Source organism: Hyperolius riggenbachi, chromosome 12, assembly GCF_040937935.1.
Source record: "Hyperolius riggenbachi isolate aHypRig1 chromosome 12, aHypRig1.pri, whole genome shotgun sequence".
Taxonomy (NCBI): domain Eukaryota; kingdom Metazoa; phylum Chordata; class Amphibia; order Anura; family Hyperoliidae; genus Hyperolius; species Hyperolius riggenbachi.
Window position 1 is genome coordinate 176915813 of NC_090657.1, and position 17033 is coordinate 176932845.

General features: G+C 43.2%; 1 long non-coding RNA gene across 1 annotated transcript in view; it reads right to left on the minus strand.

Moving 5' to 3' along the window:
* Positions 1-6938: 6938 nt before the first annotated feature.
* LOC137541371 (uncharacterized) overlaps positions 6939-17033 on the minus strand; it is a 135105-nt gene continuing 125010 nt past the window's right edge. Inside the window, exons 2-3 of the long non-coding RNA XR_011025137.1 lie at positions 11912-12021; positions 6939-7052 (exon numbers count right to left, since the gene is read on the minus strand). This is a non-coding gene — a long non-coding RNA (uncharacterized lncRNA). The remainder of the gene's footprint in view (positions 7053-11911; positions 12022-17033) is intronic.

The following is a 17033-nucleotide window of genomic DNA, read 5'->3' on the forward strand; positions in this document are numbered from 1 at the left end:
GAGTGTTGTACAGATGCGTCATTAGCCTACAGGGTGGCAACACGTTCTGTTACTATGGAGGGGGAAGGAGGGAGAGGAGTGAGGCACACAAAACTGTATACTGTAACTTATCTCATCTCAGCAGGTGTTAAGCATAGATCCCAACTGCACTGTCTGACACACAGCCAGCCACTAGAGGGAAACCTACAAAGCTGTCATTTTCAAATAGGATGATAAAAATAAGGCTCAGCTGGTAATTATAATGGGCCAGTCAAAGTGGGGATCGCAAAATGCTAGCAAAAATGGCTAGCGTTTTGCAACGGGAATTTTTTCGCGATAGACGCTTATTTTCCTATTGGACATTTTCACGATTTTAGAGTGATCGCAATTCCCTTTTTTAAAAAAAAAAACATTTCACTCGCAATTGCTCTAAAGTTGCGAAAAAGCGCTGCATGCACCGCGGTTGCATTTACCACGAACTGCTGGCGATTGCGGCAGTGAGATCTCTGCCATATACTTTTAATTACACTAGCGCCCGCAAATCGCCCAAGTGTGAATGGGCCCTACATGTGAAGGCCATTTTGAAAGCTATCTTTGGCTCAGAGCATAAAATATTTTAAACCCACTATCTGAAAAAAAACCCAATATTTTTTTTCTGTAGGATTTTCAGATATTCAGACTCATTAAAGTGTTTGTGCTATTAGCCGTGATTCAGGTGTACAATGACCGCTGAAGCGTGTGGGTGTGGGGGAGGGGAGAAGGGGGGGGGGGGGTTCCGCATGCGATTATCCAAAAGCTCAGCTGTGATTCGTCTCTCAGACCTGAAGGATGGGGGTCATCATAAGTCATTTTTTGATCCAACGTGAACTCGAGGGAGACAGACGGGTCAAGGTCGGGACAGGCTAGACTGAGGAGGGGAAACGCACGCAGCCAATACAAATCAGACAATGGAAGCATGAGGCTACCTCTGCAGTCCACATAATGCCGAATATATATACACGCCAACAATCACAGCTCTGTGTAACGTTATCCATGTAATGCGGGCAAACAAAGCGTGAATATCCCCGGCAATCCTGAGGGGTCTTTAAATTCCAATATAAACACTGTGGGATAAAATTACAACATATGACACGGAAAAAAATATATAGCAAGATTGCGGTGAGACAAATAAACGTGAGTGTACGTGTGTGTACGCGTGTGTGTGTGTGTGTGTGTGTGTGTGTGTGTGTGTGTGTGTGTGTGTGTGTGTGTGTGTGTGTGTGTGTGTGTGTGTGTGTGTGTGTGTGTGTGTGTGTGTATTTTTTTCTTTCATTATAGTTATATATTTGTATACTTATATACCTTAGATTGCAAACTTGCAATCACCCTTTTGTGTCTTGGGTTTTGTAACACATTTTTCATAATAATTTTGTCACTGTAATTACCAATTACAGGAATACGTTGTTGCTTTATACATCAATAATAATATATTTTAATATACACTACGCAACTTGGCGATCATCACATTACAACAAGTCCATTACGTATTTAGATTTCTATGCGCACTTATGGAAACGCGATCGCAGGGACAGCAGACAGTGCATAGACTTCACTGTCTGCCATTTCCACACATGCATGGCGATTCACTGCTGAATCGCTGCGCATTGTTTGCTTCAGCTCTCGATCCCATTCAGATCCCGGGAGTGACGCGCAGCTCTGCACTTTCAAGGAAACAAGCCCACATTGGGGTCTTCTGTCTGGGGTCAGCACGGTGGCGTAGTGGTTAGGTCTCTCGCCTTGCAGCACTGGGTCCTTGGTTCGAATCATGTGCCAGGGCACTATCTCCCAGAGTTTGTAGGTTCTCCCCGTGTCTGTGTGGTTTTCCTCTGGGCACTCCAGTTTCCTCCTACATCCCAAAAACATACAGATAAGTTAATTGGATTCCCCAATTAACAATGTACTCTGTACAGCACTGGGGAAGATGTCCACACTATATAAATACTCAAAATAATAATAAAGGGTCTATCTAACCCACTACATTCTATTTTACTTTTTTACATGTATACCGTTGCTGCCTGGACTTATTTTTGGATATATGTGTATATATATGTGTATATATACTCACACACAATACAGTGGAAAATGAGTACCATATATTGTCAAGTATAAGTCAACCTCATGTATAAGTTGACTCCAATATTTGAGCCTCTTAAAGGGAACATAAACTCCCCCCCAAAAAATGAATGCAGGTGCGATGCATACAAAGATATGTGTTAGCATCCACTATAGCATGCTGCACCAGCGGGAACGCGTGAAAAGGTACGTGTGGTGGGCCGCCGACTCTAAGTCGGCAAAAACAAAACTAGCTGGCGGCGGTGGAGCGGAGGAGCCATGAGTGACTGCGAGGGCATAGGATGGCTGCAGGGGGCTGGTTGAAGCCCCAGGTAAGTGACACTCTTTTATTTATTATTTGAGGGGAGTTTAGGTTACCTTTAAGCTGGAATTTTTTTTTACTGACTCAAGTATAAGTCTACCCAGCAAAGTTAATAGCTGCATTTGGGGACCAGAAAGAATTAATAGCTGCACTTGGGGACCAGGAGGGGTTAATGACTGCACTGCACACAGTATTGCAGCCAATAACTCATCCAGATGCAGCATTTATTCACTTTCCTTCCTGCAGCCCAGTATTTCCCCCTGCCTTTTTTGCTTCTTTACTTTCCTCTCAGACTTAACTAATGCAGCCCAATTGGCTGAAGCCTCTTTTCCCCCTGTTTTACCCTCCCACACCTCTGTTCCTCTCTGATTGGCCAATATTTCTCATGCTGAGACAAGGCACTATTGCAGAGCTGGATGTGAGTGTCTGAAGACTGGGAGAAGGGCGGACAATGCATACACAATCAGGCAGAGGAGAATAAGGGAGGAAATGACATCAGGATTGGCTTCAAGATAAACACAGTTAAAATGGAGAATCCTAAGAAGGATTTTCTCTTTTTTTACTATAGAAAAATAACAGGGTGGGTTTGGGCCTTTAGGGACAGTTAGTGACAAGGTTATACATGCCGTAAAATCACTGTGAAAGTTGTCACCACTAAATAAATAAGAATATATAATATATACAGTATATCACAAATGCGTGCACACACAGCACTGCTCACATTATGAATCCATCATATATTTATTAACACACACAAATGATGCAGCATAAGAGCAGCATGTCATGGGAAGCCTTAAAACATAGATAGATGGATGGATGGATGGATGGATGGATGGATGGATGGATGGATGGATGGATGAATGGATGGATGGATGGATGGATGGATGGATGGATGGATGGATGGATGGATGGATGGATGGATAGATAGATAGATAGATAGATAGATAGATAGATAGATAGATAGATAGATAGATAGATAGATAGATAGATTGTCTTTCTTTTTTTTAAGTAAGGGCAATAATAAGTAATAGGAATAAAAGAAAGAGTAGGAGAGAAAAAAACAAGGTTTGTTAAGCACCACATGATTTCTATTTAAATCACGCATTAAAAACTGTGATTCGGATACATTTTTAAGTGTATGCAAATCCTTCTGTGGTATGTGTAGTTCTATTTTTCCCGGGACATAACATTCATTATTTTTCCTCCTCTTCATTTAAAAGGACAAATAATAATAATTATTATTATTAAATATATATATATAACGGTTATGGATCAAGAGAAAAGCAGTATATATGCTGATGTCACTTGGTTCTAACCTCATTCTTATGAACTTTATTGTGCAAGCCTAGTAGAAGGTAGGATTTAAATTATGCATGGGGGGTGTCAAGAGACCCAGTCATGAATTGGGCAATCCTGGGGCTAAACTAGCAGACGAAATAACATTATTGATGATCAGAATAGGCTGATTTGCATTCCAAATGACCAGAGGGACCCGTGCGTTCAGAGGTCAGAGGAAAGGTCGCTGGAGCTGTAGACGGGGGCAACAACATAAAAAGCAAAAAAGGATGACGGACGCACCATTAGAGGCTGCTCAAGGACTGACAACGAACTTCAGCTATTGTCCTTGTAATTAGTTTTATAACAAAATGAACATGAGATCAACAGAGATCTTGGCGTTGGCACCTGCTACTAAAGTAGCCACACCTGGCCAATATAAAATATAGAGAAGAAATTACCGTAAGAAAAAAAGCAAATCTTCTTGGAAGATATTTTTTAAAAAATGTAAAAAGTGAGATAAAACCCATACTTGGATCAGTCGTAAAAACGAAAGGAAAAAAGAAAACAAAAGAAACAGTGAGTTATTCTTCCAATTATGTTTTTCTCTTTCAGGGTGGGGACCAAACAAAGCAAATTAATTTTTAAATAGATAAAAATGAAAATTAAATAAATAAAGTGGCATCGCAATTCTGTCTCGGCGCCTGTTCTTTCTATTCACGGTATCTTCTGGAAAATACTGCTAAATTCACAATTTATAGGATTACAGAATCAAATCTTAAATGCAGATTTTCACTAATTTTTTTAATTTTCTGTGAGTTCATAAAAAAAAAAATAAAGCAAAAAACATTACTTATCTCATGCGAATAATTCCTGTGTACAATCCCTGCTCCCTGGAACCTGTATTTATACATCTGAATTATCTATCATTGTCTTTTTGTTTTAGCAAATAATAGAAATGGTGTAATAGTCCGCTTCCTTAAGTTTTAGGAATATTTTTCAGCATTACGCTAGATAGGAACCATCAATAGAAGTAAACATGTTTTGAGTTTGATGCAGGAGACACAAATAATCCAGTATGGCCCTTGGAAATTACAAAGTATTGAGTGTTCTGATCAGGCCAATAGTTGAAAAAGTGCAGTCGCTGTTTAAAGAGAACATGGACTAAACGCATCGTACTTACCTCCTGCGTAGTCTAATCTCTTTTTTTCTCTCCTGCATCCTGTTTGTCCACTGCGATCAATGGGATTCTCCGTCCTCCATTTTGAAAATGGTTACCCCATAACAACTTCCTGGTCAGCACACTGTTCAACTGTAATATCGCTCACTTGAGCCATAGGGAAACATGGACATTACCTTGCTCATCAGTTGTCCTTTCAGTTGTAACTGAAAAAAACTGATATATATCTGATAGCAACCAATATATTTCATTTCTGACAATATCTTTTCAGAACTGGAAGGAATCGAGGAACTGATGGTGAGGTAATTATGTAATATTCATTTGCAAGTACATCATGTGTTCATTTTAAATCATTTGAATTGGTTCAGATTCACTTTCAGTTTTCACTGCTCAAACTCTAGTTCTAGTTCAGAACTAGTATAAAATGATTTACCTATTCTCTTTGGTGAGACTTATACCTCGAAGAACAGCTCACAGCATCGACAGCAGAAAAACAAATGCCTTTCAGATTTTAGCTTCTGGATTGCCAAGCTACACTCGTAATGCAGAGACAAATATTTAACGTGTTACTTATCTACAAGGAATCGCTAAATGCCAAGTGATGAGTTGTTTTTTCCGGCACAATTTTTCTTGGGTTTTTCCCCCAACAGGTAGGTTTTTTGCTGCTTGAGGCAAACTTGTGAGGATGCGCACACTGGCTGGCTGTGAGTCTGTGGGCTAGATTTATCAAAGCATTACTGGCAGTTTTTTCTTCTAAAACTGTTCTAACCAGCAGAGGAACTGTTCTGCATGATAATAAGAATCTTCTCAAATCCTACGTAATAGCAGCAGTTTAGCGTGGATTTCTAGAGCTGCACTACAGTTGCAAAAGTGCAAATCCATCCCTAAACTGCTGCAGATTAAGAAGTGCTTCATAGCAGTTCTACAGATAGCACTGCAATACAGACTAGACATGATTTGTGAAGGGCTCCTCCCCCCTCACTCAGAGCCTGCTGACAGTAGGTGTGTTGCTTACCTCAGCAACAGCTATTTCCCTTACACACTGCACTGCCTGAGAGACCTTCCTAGCTCCTTCTATTCCTTACAGTTTAACCTTTTCAGGACCGCCTCTATGAGATCCTACGCCGCACTTGTGGCTGTTCTAGCCTGATGCGGCGTAGGATCTACGCCGGCCCGCAGTTTCCGCTCCCGACGCGATCGTGCGCACCCGGAGGGGGAGATTAAGCTGTCATATGACAGCCGACATCTCCCCCGAGTGATCAGCAGCCATCGCGTATGGCTGCTGATCACATGATCACTACGATCGCCGTCGGATCGTAGTGATCAGTTTGACAGCTGCGGCGGCAGGGGGGGGAAGAAGAGGATCCACTCACCTCCAGCGACGATCGGCGCCCCCCCTCCGCTCTGGCCGGCATCTCTGCTCCACATGACGTCATCAAGCCGCGACCCGGAACTGATTGTCAGACAGAACGGAGATGCCGGCCGGAGAAGAGGGTCCCGTGCGGCTCATCGCTGGAGCCTGGAAGGTAAGTGAAGGCTGCTGGAAGAAGGGGGGGGGGCACAGGCCACCATGGGGGGACACCAATCCAGCCAGCCACACACGGGATCCGGCCGCCTGACTCCCCCAAATGCGCGCACCCCCTCGCGCAAAATGCCTTGGTCCTTAAGGGGGGTAGGCGGCCGGTCCCGAAAAGGTTAAGAAGGAATCTGCACTATTTAGTGATTTCTTGCATATGTTTCTCTGGTCACAGAAATAGGATAGTCCTGCATGCCATGAGGTCGGGATAAATCTGATAGCCTAGTCATTGTTGTGAATTGTGTTTATTACAACTGATTCTGATTGCTCTAGGACAGGCATGGGCAAACTTTGGGTCTCCAGCTGTTAAGGAACTACAAATCCCACAATGCATTTGCCTTTAGGAGTCATGACTGTGGCTGTCAGACTCCTGCAATGCATTGTGGGACTTGTAGTAGTTCCTCAACAGCTGGAGGGCCAAGTTTGCCATGCCTGCTCTAGGAATTTATTTTGCCAGCCGCACACCCTGGATTCTTCCTTTTCTGGGGTGTTTTAGGAGGGGGTGACATAAATGCATTTCTTACATCTGAGTGTTCTCCTCTCTTGTCTAACAATTCTCCCAAATCCTTATGACCTATAGATCTGATAAATCCTCACTGTTTGGCTAACATATACGTCCATGAGTTGACCTGTGATAACAGAAAACAAACAATGGGGAATGAGAAAAAATATACTGGAGAGATCTCAATTCACTTTCAGTTCCATGTTACCTAAGTTGAGCACATGTCTGTGTTATTATGAAAGGGTGAATTTAACATAACACGTGCTGCCATCATGTCCCGATTATATAACTGCATCCATCATGCCCCCCATGTCCCCCATTATACAAAAACTGCAGCCATCATGTTCCCCATTATATAAAAACTGCAGCCATCATGTCCCCCATTATACAAAAACTGCAGCCATCATGTCCCCCATTATATAAAAACTGCAGCCATCATGTCCCCCATTATATAAAAACTGCAGCCATCATGTCCCCCATTATATAACAACTGCAGCCATCATGTCCCCCATTATATAACAACTGCAGCCATCATGTCCCCCATTATATAAAAACTGCAGCCATCATGTCCCCCATTATATAACAACTGCAGCCATCATGTCCCCCATTATATAACAACTGCAGCCATCATGTCCCCCATTATATAAAAACTGCAGCCATCATGTCCCCCATTATATAACAACTGCAGCCATCATGTCCCCCATTATTTAACAATTGCAGCCATCATGTCCCCCATTATATGACAACTGCAGCCATCATGTCCCCCATTATATAACAACTGCAGCCATCATGTCCCCCATTATATAACAACTGCAGCCATCATGTCACCCATTATATAACAACTGCAGCAGTCATATCCCCCCGTCATGTCCCCCCTTATACAAAAACTGCAGCCATGTCCCCCATAATATAAAAAGTGCAGCCATCATGTCCTCCATTATATAACAACTGCAGCCATAATGTCCCCCATTATATAACAACTGCAGCCATCATGTCCCCCATTATATAAAAACTGCAGCCATCATGTCCCCCATTATATAAAAACTGCAGCCATCATGTCCCCCATTATATAACAACTGCAGCCATCATGTCCCCCATTATATAACAACTGCAGCCATCATGTCCCCCATTATATAAAAACTGCAGCCATCATGTCCCCCATTATATAACAACTGCAGCCATCATGTCCCCCATTATATAACAATTGCAGCCATCATGTCCCCCATTATATAACAACTGCAGCCATCATGTCCCCCATTATATAACAACTGGAGCCATCATGTCCCCCATTATATAACAACTGCAGCCATCATGTCACCCATTATATAACAACTGCAGCCATCATGTCCCCCATTATATAACAACTGCAGCCATCATGTCCCCCATTATATGACAACTGCAGCCATCATGTCCCCCATTATATAACAACTGCAGCAGTCATATCCCCCCGTCATGTCCCCCCTTATACAAAAACTGCAGCCATGTCCCCCATAATATAAAAACTGCAGCCATCATGTCCTCCATTATATAACAACTGCAGCCATCATGTCCCCCATTATATAACAACTGCAGCCATCATGTCCCCCATTATATAACAGCTGCAGCCATCATGTCCCCCATTATATAACAACTGCAGCAGTCATATCCCCCCGTCATGTCCCCCCTTATACAAAAACTGCAGCCATGTCCCCCATAATATAAAAACTGCAGCCATCATGTCCTCCATTATATAACAACTGCAGCCATCATGTCCCCCATTATATAACAACTGCAGCAGTCATATCCCCCCGTCATGTCCCCCCTTATACAAAAACTGCAGCCATGTCCCCCATAATATAAAAACTGCAGCCATCATGTCCTCCATTATATAACAACTGCAGCCATCATGTCCCCCATTATATAACAACTGCAGCCATCATGTCCCCCATTATATAACAGCTGCAGCCATCATGTCCCCCATTATATAACAACTGCAGCAGTCATATCCCCCCGTCATGTCCCCCCTTATACAAAAACTGCAGCCATGTCCCCCATAATATAAAAACTGCAGCCATCATGTCCTCCATTATATAACAACTGCAGCCATCATGTCCCCCATTATATAACAACTGCAGCAGTCATATCCCCCCGTCATGTCCCCCCTTATACAAAAACTGCAGCCATGTCCCCCATAATATAAAAACTGCAGCCATCATGTCCTCCATTATATAACAACTGCAGCCATCATGTCCCCCATTATATAACAACTGCAGCCATCATGTCCCCCATTATATAACAGCTGCAGCCATCATGTCCCCCATTATATAACAACTGCAGCAGTCATATCCCCCCGTCATGTCCCCCCTTATACAAAAACTGCAGCCATGTCCCCCATAATATAAAAACTGCAGCCATCATGTCCTCCATTATATAACAACTGCAGCCATCATGTCCCCCATTATATAACAGCTGCAGCCATCATGTCCCCCATTATATAAAAACTGCAGCCATCATGTCCTCCATTATATAAAAACTGCAGCCATCATGTCCTCTATTATATAACAACTGCAGCCATCATGTCCTCCATTATATAACAACTGCAGCCATCATGTCCTCCATTATATAACAACTGCAGCCATCATGTCCCCCATTATATAACAGCTGCAGCCATCATGTCCCCCATTATATAACAACTGCAGCCATCATGTCCCCCATTATATAACAACTGCAGCCATCATGTCCCCCATTATATAACAGCTGCAGCCATCATGTCCCCCATTATATAACAGCTGCAGCCATCATGTCCCCCATTATATAACAACTGCAGCCATCATGTCCCCCATTATATAACAACTGCAGCCATCATGTCCCCCATTATATAACAACTGCAGCCATTATGTCCCCCATTATATAACAGCTGCAGCCATCATGTCCCCCATTATATAACAGCTGCAGCCATCATGTCACCCATTATATAACAACTGCAGCCATCCTGTCCCCATTATATAACAACTGCAGCCATCATGTCCCCCATTATATAACAACTGCAGCCACCATGTCCCCCATTATATAACAACTGCAGCCATCATGTCCCCCATTATATAAAAACTGCAGCATTGTGGGAAAGGGGGTTTAAAGGGAACCAGAGAGGAACGGTAATAAAAAATAGAACAAGCTTTTATACATACCTGGGGCTTCTTCCAGCCCCATAAGCTTGGATCGCTCCCACGCCGCCATCCTCCTCTTCCTGTATCGGCGGTACCGGGTCCCGTCACTTCCGGCGGACGCGGCCAATTGTCCGCATCACAGGGGCTCCCTCCATACCCGTATGCATGAGGCTGCGCAGTAGGCAGCCTCATGCGTACGTATACGGAGGGAGCCCCGTGTGATGCGGACAATTGGCCGCGTCTGCCGGCCGACTGGCCGACTCGCGGCAATGACGGGACCCGGTACCGGCGGATCCAGGCAGCAGAGGACGGCGGCGTGGGAGCGATCCGTGCGTATGGGGCTGGAGGAAGCCCCAGGTATGTACACAAGCCTTCCCCCAACGTCTCTGGTTCCCTTTAAGGTTAGGCGTGTGGGGGGTGATTAGAGTTAGGCATTGGAGGGGTTAGTTGGTTGGGTTAGGCATGCAGGGAGTGGTAAAGGTTAAGCATTATGGGAAGGGGGGTTTAAGGTTAAGCGTGTGGGGGTTGTTAGGGTTAGGCATTGGAGGAGTTGGTTGGTTAGGTTAGGCATTATGGGAAAATGGGGTTTAAGGTTAGGCGTGTAAGGGTTGTTAGGGTTAGGCATTGGAGGGGTTGGTTGGTTAGGTTAGGCATTATGGGAAAGGGGGTTTAAGGTTAGGCGTGTAAGGGTTGTTAGGGTTAGGCATTGGAGGGGTTGGTTGGTTAGGTTCGGCATCAGTAGAGGGAGGGTTCTGTGTGAGAATTAAGTTAGGTTTAGCTGTCGTAAAATATCTGTATCATTGACTCATATTTTACTATTGTAATTTGTACTTCTTTACAGTAGAGTATCAGTTAATTTACCGATATTCTACCAGAGGATATTTCAGGCACCCAAATTCATAAGAATTGTCCCCTTTATGTAACAAGTGCAACCGTCATATCCCCCATTATATAAAATGTAAAATATCTGTATCATTTACTGATATTTTACTATTGTAATTTGTACTTCTTTATAGTAGAATATCTACTAGGTTGTCATCAGGGCCGGATTTACAATAAGGCACTGTAGGCATGTGCCTACAGGCGCCTGATTATGGACAGGCGGCTCACTCTCCTCCCCTAGTGCCCCACTCCCTCCTTCCCTATGCAGGGCTCCAAGCAGAATGTAAATGAGATGTTACTGACCCAGCTCTCGGCATTCCACTGACGAGATCTCGCTTCAGACAGGGGCATCTCTAGCTACTTAATACTGAGGGTACCTCTTGCTAGCTAATGCTAAGGGGTACCTCTAGCTACCTATAATGGGCAAGGAAACTAAGGGAGAGGTGACAGCTGGGCCAGCCAGCACACTTGCGGTGCAGTTTGGTGGGGGTTTGTAGGCTCCTGGAGGGAGAAGTCTAAGGTGCTAGGACATCTGTGCCTATGGGCTCCAGTGATGTAAATCCGGGCCTGGTTGTCATAATAACTACACCCACACTATCCGGCCAATTAGAACGTTTCGCACTGTACAGGGTGCTCTGATTGGAGAAATATTCCCTATGAGGTTTCCTGCTGGGTCACCTCAACCTTACTAGCGCCAAAATCAAAACAGAACAAAAACTGCTGACCCACTTCAGTGAGTCTGATTCATGCAGGTAACCAGTTATAAACCTGCATTGGCGCGGATTCCTATGTCACTGGCAACTGGAAAAGCTCGGCTGGCATTGCCTCCGGTGGGCGGCTGCAGCCAGTGAGTTGTCTGATGCAGAGCGCTAATCTCCCCACAGAACAGCTGCATGCTGAAAGGGAAGGGTTAACCGCCAACGATTGCTTTCATGTTTAATCCATTAATAGGACTGACCTTACAGATCCTCCTAATGTGCCTGGCGCTGTCTCAGCTCAATTCCACATTGGACTTGCAAATCTGGAACCAACCGGATCCCTCTGCTGGAGATCGCTGGCATGGCAGGCCTACACAAAACAAAACATAAAGACTTGTAAACCTGCAATACTTGCATCTCATACACCATCCATTTCAGCATAAAGCCAAGTACACACATCCAATCTTGATTGGTCAATTTTACAACTTCTGTGTAGTATATGAGAGCTTCATACAACAATCTGCTCAAAGTATTCAAAATCTGTTGGCCCTCAACTACATGGAAGTGGTAAAATGTGCTTTATCAAAGTTGGATTTTAAAATCAGTGGTTTAATAAATTTGCTTTAAAATAATCTGCAAGTGTAAGTGTAAGGCCTTTGGAAAGGAAAGGGGAAAGTCACAATAACAAACATTTCACTATAATGCAAAAAAAAAATATGTTTACAATGTCTAAAAAACAAATCTGAAATGTGTGTTTAAAAGCAGTCACTTATTCACGCTAAATTACATATTTAGGCAGTGTGCCCCCAAACAACATAATGAGGCAGAATGTCCCCACAGTTAACATAATTGAGCAGCAACTACCCCAAGCAGACAGCATAGTTAAAGTGCCACCACATACAGAACAAACTTTAGCAGTGTTTACCCCCAAATATCATAATGCAGACAGAGCCTTAAATAGCATCTCCACGCAAATCTAAAAGCACAATCTAATTATAGCTAATAGAGTGCTCAGATGACAATGAGGGTTTTTTTAGTGAAATTAGGTCTCTCTTGCTAAAAATTCCATCTTGAAATTTGGATTACGTGAAAGAAAAAAAGAGTACAAGGGCTTTATTTTGCTATTTCTGAGTGTGGCTGCTAAGATTGCATCAGCTCCTCCATTAGGACTACAAGGAGGAAGGAACAGACTGGATCTCTCTGAGAAAATTACAGCCTACAGCCCAGAAGGTCGGTGGTGGAGAATGTGGACAGTATCTGTGCTTCTGACCAGGTGATAGGCCATCAGCTTATTAAAGTTGACCGGAACTCTTGCACAGAACAGACTGAAAAGTGTTCATTCCACATAGAAATGCTGCATTGAGCTGTGTTTCTTTATTTAGCTACAGTTGAGTGAAACAAGTGTGTAATCAGTAGGCATGACTCACAGCGCCTAAGCGCTGGCAGTGCTGGCTGTACAGAAAAAGACAGATGCTTTAACCCTTCCTTTGCTCCCTGAAAGTTCATCCAGTCAATTTTCAGGGCTTTTTGTGGGGATTTCTGTGCATTTTAACAAATATTTTTTCTCTCCAATTGTTGTTATACTGTGCCTAATCTTTTAGAGATTGCTGCTGCGGTCTGGAAGATAGGTGGTGGCAGGACATGAATGAGCTGGAAGAGGGGTTTGGTATGTCTTTTATTTTATTTTTTTTACCGGGCAACACTGAACATCCATTATTTGCAGGGTACCATTGAGGGGAGGACACGCTGCCTAGTTATATTGTTTGGAGGCACACACAGCCTAAATATGTTATTTGAGGGGAACCTTATGCCAAATTATGCTGTTTGGGGGTACACTCTATGTTATTTGGGGTTACACACTAACTATGTTATTTGGGAATACACTATGTATAACTATATTGCTTGGGTGACACTCTGCTTAATTATGTCATTTTCGGAGGTATGCTGTATTATGTTTGGGAGTAAACACCTCTTAATTATGTTTGTTTGTGGTGGTGCTCTGTCTAACTATGCTGTCTGTGAGTACACACCGCCTTATTAGGCTGTTTAGGGGTAAATTATGTCATCTGTGTGGACATTCTGCCTCATTATGTTGTTAGGGAGGAAATTGTATAAATATGTCATTTAGGCAGACACACTGCTGTATTATGATGTTATGTTGTCAGATTTCATACCTACAAATTTCACATTTCATTTCCTGCTTCTTCCATGCTCAAATCCTGCTCTCAGACTACTTTCACAGATATAAAAACCTTCCGTTTTTTTCATGCCCAAATACTTGCAGCTTCTACCTCCAAGTTCTGCTCTCAGATTCCTTCCACGGTAACGAAGCGGCCTATTCTTTCTACACCCCATTTCCTGGTGCTTACTTCCACCTCCCAATTACAACCTCAGGTAACTTCCTCAAGAATAAACGGTACCTATTTGTTCCTCCTGCTCCTACATCTATATTTTGCCATCAAATTAGTTCCACAGCAACAAAGCCACTTTCTCTTACATCACAGCTCTTGCTCCTTCCATGCCCCCATTCTGCCCTCAGATTACCTCCATAGCAATATATACACCTATTATTATTATTTCCACAACCCATTCCCTTCTGCTTCCACATTCTGATTCCTCCCTCAGGTTTCTTCCACAGCAGCAAAAGCTGCCTGTTCTGAGTTTCTGATGACAGTAACAGGGATTCTTAGGAGCCGCCTCTATGATAAAGTCACCTGATATCAAAAAAGTGGGCAGAGTTCAGGACAAGGCAGGCAGATGCGACTTTGTGCCGCAGCTGCCATACAGGAACAAAATCAATGCTGCAAAATAATTGCACTATAGATCACAGCCTTCTTCTATAGCTTCCTATGCAGAATTAATTGGTACAGTTATAGATTAATAAAAATCTTTTTGCCTTGTCTTGCATCCATTCATTGTTATGAATCTTCACACTTCTGCAGACGGAACTGACACAATGCTTTCTGTAAAGGGTTCTATTGTGTCTGAGTTAGCATCTATACCCTTCTAATCGTGCAGGAAGCGAAAAGCAGCATGCTTAACATGCAGGAGAGGTTAAGCAAGGAATTAATACATGTATCATATGCAGTGAACAGAGGCGCCAACAGAATAAAATGCACTAAAAACGTTAAAAATGCTAAGGAGGCAGTGGTGGAATTGCCTTCCCAAAGCAGACATGAAAATGTCAATTTTCAAAAAACATAGATTTATTAATATACTCCAAAACAATGTTGCAATGTGTTTCACAGGTATAGCCCTGCTTCATCAGACAATAAACAAAGGAGTATTTTACAGTAATATGTCAATATAACACCCAGCACCTCTCCAGTTGCTATAAACACATATTGAATATATATATTCCCACTCAGTGAGATTCTTGCAAGATCGACAGCCAATTCTTGCTATGAAGAACAAGGATTTTCCATACAAATGCTTGTGAATAGAAGTAAAAATGGTAGCACAATCTTTCAAATGATTTTAGTCCTTAGTAGCGATCAAAAGATTGCTCGAGGATTTTAAATGCAATTACATGAAATATATCCTTCCCCATCAGAATGTCAGCTGTACATACTGTGTATCCCCAGAAAAAGCAGTGGAGGCAAATTTCAATACTTAGGGAGTCGCTGTACAGCTGCAATAGGGTGGTATAGGGATCCTGGAAAGTATACTACAAAGATTTTCCGCAAAAAAACATAGGATTGTTGTCACTTCTATTCCCAATCATTTTTCTAATTGCATGGGCCGGTTTTGCAAAATGGATTTTTGCGAACCATTCAGAAGATCGACAAAAATCTCCCAAAACTGCCAGCAACTATTTCACTCCTCCCTACTTTGTATATTTAAATTCAGACATTCAGCTACTTCACACCAATCAACAGACTGGGGATGTCAGAGCTTCCTGTCAATCACTCAGTTTGTGCAGGTGTGGAAATCGAGCAACAACCGATCCTCCTCTGTGCAGAGACTAGAAAAGTCATGTGACTTGGGGTGACAGTCAGTTCTGGAAATTCATAACTGGCTTTAAATTATGATGCTAAGATCATTTTTTTTAATGACACCAATAAATGTTTATAGCAAATATTTAGAAAGAGTGGGATTTCGTTTCACTTTGAAAGGCTGGGACTGAAGCGATTTAAAGTGATTTATTTGACATAAATGATTTAAACGACTCCTACACCAATGAATACATTTAACCCCGCGTATAAGCTTTGTGTGTTTGGGAAGAAAACCTGCTAAGGATTAGAAAGATGAAATCCAACACATACCCACTTATATGGAAGGAATAAGGGTATCTCTCACCATAAATATCAGTATGCAGCCATATACCATGTAACCAAAAACACAAGCACCACTCATATTCTGAAATGAAGCAAGGCCATTTAATAAGACCCCCAGCCCCCCTCCCCCAAAGCCCCCCCAAGTGCCTGCGCCAGTAGCATAATGCGACAGGAAACAGGCGTGTTTATGGTGTGTGCTGATCTGTCACGTGGCAGAGTGTCTTCACACCAGCCAGCGGGGGAGAAACCGTGTCAGCATCTTTATCCATCACCAGGCAGGGTTGCCATGGAAACGGAGGCTGCAGCTCCAGTATCCCTGGGTACCAGGGGAAAAAAAACACAGAAAGACTTAAAGCTTTGAAGCAAGGCCAGAATAACGCAGAACCTATGGAGGGCTCTGGAAATGGATTGCAATTTCAAATAAATCCAGCGTGGAGTTAAAGAGCCAGCTACAGCCACACAGCTGAATTCAGGGCTGAAGCACATATATAGGCTTTGTATAAGACATGTCTGATGTATACATTTATTGTTTGTATAGCTATCACTTTGGGCGCCTTTTCACACTATACTGAGAATCAGGGCCACCATCAGAAATTTTGGGGCCCTTCACACACATCATCAGGCCTGGACCCTCACCTCCCTGGGCCCACCCACTGGTTGCTGTGCACGCCCACTAGCCACCCCACCCCCGTGTCCGTGCGTGAAAGTGCGCTGCGGCGAAAAACGTGCATGGCTCAGACACTGAAGAAAGCAGCATGCACAGCGTGATGCTGCAAAAAGTGGGCATTGCCATGGCATGTTGTGGGTGGAGCCAAATACTACCAAAATACAGGTAGTCCCCGGTTAACAAATGAGATGGGGACTTGTAGGTCCGTTCTTATCCTTTATCCGTTCTCTTTTGTCCCCCTCTTTTCTTCCTGTGCCTCTTTTGTTCCCCTCTGTCTCGCCTCAGTTTGTGCCTCTTTTATGTCCCTCTGTGTGACCTCATGTTCCCATCTCATCTCTTTTCTCCCGATGCCTCTTTTGTCTGCTTCTGTTCCCCCTGTGCCTCTTTTATCCAACTGTGTTATCACTCATCCTCTTCCGTTTCAGCTCGTCCCCCTGC